At 47.9% G+C, this 6,492-nt stretch overlaps 1 long non-coding RNA gene across 1 annotated transcript; it reads left to right on the top strand.

Annotated features, from left to right (window-relative positions):
* The first annotated feature begins 2,521 nt into the window (after positions 1-2,521).
* Positions 2,522-4,589, top strand: LOC137300872 (uncharacterized). Its single transcript, XR_010958173.1, has 2 exons — positions 2,522-2,918; positions 3,223-4,589. It is a non-coding gene; the product is annotated as an uncharacterized lncRNA (long non-coding RNA).
* Positions 4,590-6,492: the final 1,903 nt, after the last annotated feature.

Genomic DNA, 6,492 nt, shown 5'->3' with positions numbered 1-6,492 from the left:
CTGCATCTGTGTTTTATGTGTGCAATGTCTGATGTCCATTCAGATTCTTTTGGGACAAACAGCAGACTGTCATTTTCAGCAAATAACAGATACCAGCTACCTTTAAGAGATTGGGGCTCTCTCTGCTGGTGGAAGATGCGAATTGCAGTGAATCCTTGTTTAATGCTGATTCGGAACACAGATTGTTGGTAAAGTCATCAGGCCTGACGAAAGTCTCGTCCTGCCTGCGCAGGGGCCATTGGGCGGGGGTATTAGCGGATCACGCTACCTATGCCCAATAATAGGCCCTGTCCAACTTTTTTCCCCCCATCCACTCCAGGTATTCCAGAGTGTAAGAAACAAGTAGGTCCGAGGACTAGCTAAGGATTCCTATATACAGTTTTCATATTCAACAGGCTGGGGCAGTCCCCTATAGTCTGAAATCTCTTTGTTCCCTATCCCTGAGGACCCAAAGATTAACAATTACCCCAGTTGTGGTACTACTCCTGGATTAAACACGGCCTCCCCCTGCTCTCCCACACTACTCCTGGATTAAACACGGCCTCCCCCTGCTCTCCCACAGTACTCCTGGATTAAACACGGCCTCCCCCTGCTCTCCCACACTACTCCTGGATTAAACACGGCCTCCTCCTGCTCTCCCACACTCCTCCTGGATTAAACACGGCCTCCTCCTGCTCTCCCACACTACTCCTGGATTAAACACGGCCTCCCCCTGCTCTCCCACAGTACTCCTGGATTAAACACGGCCTCCCCCTGCTCTCCCACACTACTCCTGGATTAAACACGGCCTCCCCCTGCTCTCCCACGCTACTCCTGGATTAAACACGGCCTCCCCCTGCTCTCCCACGCTACTCCTGGATTAAACACGGCCTCCTCCTGCTCTCCCACACTCCTCCTGGATTAAACACGGCCTCCCCCTGCTCTCCCACGCTACTCCTGGATTAAACACGGCCTCCCCCTGCTCTCCCACGCTACTCCTGGATTAAACACGGCCTCCCCCTGCTCTCCCACGCTACTCCTGGATTAAACACGGCCTCCTCCTGCTCTCCCACACTCCTCCTGGATTAAACACGGCCTCCCCCTGCTCTCCCACGCTACTCCTGGATTAAACACGGCCTCCTCCTGCTCTCCCACACTACTCCTGGATTAAACACGGCCTCCTCCTGCTCTCCCACACTCCTCCTGGATTAAACACGGCCTCCCCCTGCTCTCCCACGCTACTCCTGGATTAAACACGGCCTCCCCCTGCTCTCCCACGCTACTCCTGGATTAAACACGGCCTCCCCCTGCTCTCCCACACTACTCCTGGATTAAACACGGCCTCCCCCTGCTCTCCCACACTACTCCTGGATTAAACACGGCCTCCCCCTGCTCTCCCACACTCCTCCTGGATTAAACACGGCCTCCTCCTGCTCTCCCACAGTACTCCTGGATTAAACACGGCCTCCTCTTGCTCTCCCACAGTACTCCTGGATTAAACACGGCCTCCTCCTGCTCTCCCACACTACTCCTGGATTAAACACGGCCTCCTCCTGCTCTCCCACACTACTCCTGGATTAAACACGGCCTCCCCCTGCTCTCCCACACTACTCCTGGATTAAACACGGCCTCCTCCTGCTCTCCCACACTACTCCTGGATTAAACACGGCCTCCCCCTGCTCTCCCACACTACTCCTGGATTAAACACGGCCTCCCCCTGCTCTCCCACACCACTCCTGGATTAAACACGGCCTCCCCCTGCTCTCCCACACTACTCCTGGATTAAACACGGCCTCCTCCTGCTCTCCCACACTACTCCTGGATTAAACACGGCCTCCCCCTGCTCTCCCACACTACTCCTGGATTAAACACGGCCTCCCCCTGCTCTCCCACACCACTCCTGGATTAAATACAGCCTCCTCTTGTTGTCTCACACCACTCCTGGATTAAACACAGCCTCCCCCTGCTCTCCCACACCACTCCTGGATTAAATACAGCCTCCTCCTGCTCTCCCACACCACTCCTGGATTAAACACAGCCTCCTCCTGCTCTCCCACACCACGCCTGGATTAAACACGGCCTCTTTCTGATCTCCCATATTACTCCTGGGTTTAACGCAGTCTCCCTCTGCTCTCCCATATACTTCAGGTAGATGAAAAATATTACACCCAGACTAGCAATTAAGATAAAGGAACAACTTTATTTACAAAACCTGGTCAAGCTAGAAAATACAGCAAATCAGATATCTATAAAAGGGAGATATCATTTCTGTTGTACCTGGAGTAAGATCATAAATCTGTCTTTATAAGCAGGTTTACAATTTCATCAGATCGAGTGTACAGAATAAATCATCCTCCTTGGAGCTTATAACATTTCCAGAGCTCTCACCAGCTCTACTTCAGCGGTTAGAATGGTTTCTTGGAATAAAGTACCGAGCACTGGCACAGTAAACACGAAGGGCATGATTTTAGCATGGAGGCAGGAAGCCAGCGGGTGGGTAATTAATCACGTGGGAAACCCGGAAGTAATTTGAGCTCATCGGATTGTGCGATTGCAACTCAATTGAAGGGGCTTAATTTTAGTCCCGGGCCTCGTGTCTCCAAGGTGTGCAGCGGGTGTACTGCGCACCTGAATGACACGATTTAAAGCCCGTTATTTAAAGGGCCAATGCAAAAATGGATTTTGAAGGCAAAAATGAAATGGAGGGATGTAAAGGAAAGGCAGCTCCCAGGTTCTCGGACACCACCCTGGAGATACTACTGGCTGCTGTGAGGGGCAGGAGGGAGGTGTTATACCCAGGAGATAGGAGGAAGAAACCTGCTTCTGCCACCAATAAGGCATGTCTGGATGTGACAGAACTGGTCAGCAGCAAGAGCATGGTGCCTCGGTCGTGGGTGCAGTGCAGGAAGTGTTTTAAATACCTAATCAGGTCAGGAAATGTAAGTACATTTGCTGCTTCACCCACATCCTGTGTCGTGTAACAACCCCCACCCACCCCACACTCTGTGTTAGCACACCTACTCCTTTACATAACTCCTCACACCCAATTAAGTTTCAGCATCAAACTTCCTTCACTTTCTATGTATTTCCTTAACTCTGCATTTCTGCACCCAACACTGCCACTCATCCCAATCCTGATACTGATGCATCTGTTTCATTGTCAGCCTCACCCAAAGCAATGTAGTCATAGGGTGAAAACGTCACCTTCAGTCACTCATGGGTCTGTTCTTTCTCCCCTTGTAGGAGAAGAGAGTGCAAAAGACAAGGGAGAGAACCAGGTGGTTCACCACATATAATGAAGCTGACAGATGTGGAGGAGGAGGTCATGGAAATAAGTGGGACAATTGCATGCCTATCCATCGGTGATGGAGAGACTGGGAACCCGCAGATGGCTGCTGACAGAACTTTAACATCTTTCACACACATGATGAATTGATCCTATCAATGAGCAAACTGTGCCACACCCCAGTATGGTCGTTGGAAAGATTGTCACTTTTCCGATGAATAATTCATATTGCTTTCTGTTGTCTTCCAGGGCCTTCATGAAGTCAAGAACAATCAGGGGAAATGGAAGACATCGATTCCTCAGAGGAGCTCGTTCCTTCTGAGGGTGTACCGTCACAGGACATAGAGCAACGCACGAGCGCAAATACTCGCACTTTGGTGGGTCCTGTTAGACAGATAGTTGAGTTGTCACCTGATGATTCATCACTCACAAGTGTGCATGAGCAGACACTGGTGGAAGGGGCAGCTGTGGAAAGTCCACGTCCTGTCCAAGCTCTGCTCAGCTGGACACAGGTGCTGAACCCTGTGGGCCATTGTTGAGAAGGAGAATGATTGAGGTACAGCTGCACCTTTGCGAGGTAATGGAAAATGTGCCACACACACACCCTCCACAATAGCAGAGAGGATGGAGGAGTCCACCTCCAGTGCTAGTGGATTGTTGTTGCAGGTAAGTGCAAGAATGTCTGCAATGGAGAGAGTGGCAGCCTCCATTGAGCTTTAAGATGGCTCTGAAATTTCTCTATGCAGGCCATGACAATGGCCGTGTAGTATCTGGATGCCAACATGTTTGCTGCCTTAAACAGGATGACAGATACCTGATGATGGATCCGTGGCCTTACAAGGCGGCATATCTGTTTACCAACCTGCTGTCCAGCAGAGTGGTGGGAATGATGTTGCGCTGGCCCAGGAGAGGGATGATGGTGAAAGGAGACATGATAGTGGGGACTGCACTCAAAGCGCTCCCACGTTTCACCCGTTCCCCTCTTTTCCCCCCCCCCCCCCAAACCTCAGTGCTGCCTTCTCTCCCGATGGCCAAGTCTGCCCTTGCGCAGATGGAGGTGGAGCAGTCTTTGGCAGGGCCCTCAAGGGCTCCAAAACCCAGAGGGCGTAGGCCGAGAGCATCTCAGCAGTCAGGGAATAGATCTGAACAACCTTCCACTACCTCTGCTGAAGCCACAGGCGATGCACCCACATGGAAGCGGTGGAAAGAGAAAGGTTAAGCAATTGTAGTTCACCAAGGGTATGCACAAGGATGTTTGACGAAATGTTATGTTCATTTATATATTTTTTTTATTATGCCGCATTAAATTTGATCATTATCACCACTGCCATGTCTTGGCCATTATTGCGTCCCGTCTGTGAAGTCACCCTTTCATTTGCTTCCTCACGAACGCCAAGACATGATGACACCCATTGGGTGGATGTACAATGGATGTATGCGTGCTTGAAGGACTGTTTTGTGCAAAGTGGGGTGGGCAGTGGTGGTTGTTCCAGGTAGCCTGAGTATGTCAATTTCTTCATATTGTACATCTCGTTATAAAATCCTGTTAGATATGAGGGCATCACAGGCAGCAATGTGCATGTCTGCTCTGGTGATGGGGTCCCCATCTTCATTTTCCTCTTCCTTGTGATCCTCATCCTCCTTGTCCTTGTGATCCTCTTCTTCAATGTTGACATCAACAGAGGATGCTTGATGAGCTCATTTGACCTCTTCCACCTGAGAAAGAATTAATTAACAATCTTGTTGTGTGGGGTCCTTTAGGGAAGAGCGACCATAACATGATAGAATTCGATGATGTGGAGATGCCGGTGATGGACTGGGGTTGACAATTGTAAACAATTTTACAACACCAAGTTATAGTCCAGCAATTTTATTTTAAATTCACAAGCTTTCGGAGGCTTCCTCCTTCGTCAGGTGAACGATGTGAAAATGAAATCCTCGAAATGAAATCGCATTTATAATTCACAGAACAATGCTTGTTATCTGTTTTTAATATAACGGGTCAGTTGCTGTCTTTTCTATGTTTCTACCTCTCTATCTCTGTTTTTTTTTGTTTGTTGTTTTTTTTTGGTGATTTGTATATTCTGTGAGACCTGGCAGGTAACACCTGTCTGTCTGCACACTGATTGCCTTGGCAACGGGCAGTTGAAAAAACTGTCTGTACTCACCAAGCATTGTTCTGTGAATTATAAATGCGATTTCATTTCGAGGATTTCATTTTCACATCGTTCACCTGACGAAGGAGGAAGCCTCCGAAAGCTTGTGAATTTAAAATAAAATTGCTGGACTATAACTTGGTGTTGTAAAATTGTTTACAATGATAGAATTCCTCATTAAGATGGAGAGTGAAGTAGTTGAATCTGAAACTAGGGTCCTGAATCTAAATAAAGGAAATTACGAAAGTATGAGGTGCGAGTTGGCTATGATAGATTGGGGAACTTTACTAAAACGGATGACGGTGGATAGGCAATGGGTAATATTTAAAGAACGTGTGCAGGAATTACAACAATTATTCATTCCTGTCTGGCGTAAAAATAAAACAGGAAAGGTGGCTCAACCGTGGCTTACAAAAGAAATTAGGGATAGTATTAGATCCAAAGAGGAGACATATAAAATTGCCAGAAAAAGCGGCAAGCCTGAGGATTGGGAGCAGTTCAGAATTCAGCAAAGGAGGACAAAGAGATTGATTAAGAGGGGAAAAATAGAGTATGAGAGTAAACTAGCAGGGAACATAAAAACTGACTGTAAAAGCTTCTAGAAATATGTCAAGAGAAAAAGATTAGTGAAGACAAATGTAGGTCCCTTACAGTCAGAAATGGGGAACAAAAAAATGGCAGATCAATTAAACATATATATTTGGTTCTGTCTTCACAAAGGAGGACACAAATAACCTCCCGGAAATGTTAGGGAACCAAGAGTCTAGTGAGAAGGAGGAACTGAAGGAAACCAGTATTAGTAAAAAAAATAGTGCTAGGGAAATTAATGGGGCTAAAGGCTAACAAATCCCCAGGGCCTGATAATCTACATCCCAGAGTACTAAAGGAAGTGGCCCTGGAAATAGTGGATGCATTGGTGATCATCTTCCAAAATTCTATAGACTCTGGAACGGTTCCTACAGATTGGAGGGTGGCAAATGTAACCCCACTATTTAAAAAAGGAGGGAGAGTATAAACAGGGAATTACAGACCAGTTAGCCTAACATCAGTAGTAGGGAAAATGCTCGAGTC

This window comes from Heptranchias perlo, chromosome 32 (assembly GCF_035084215.1).
Source record: "Heptranchias perlo isolate sHepPer1 chromosome 32, sHepPer1.hap1, whole genome shotgun sequence".
Classification (NCBI taxonomy): domain Eukaryota; kingdom Metazoa; phylum Chordata; class Chondrichthyes; order Hexanchiformes; family Hexanchidae; genus Heptranchias; species Heptranchias perlo.
Note: the sequence above shows the minus strand (reverse complement) of the source record. Positions and strands in the feature narration are given on the sequence as shown.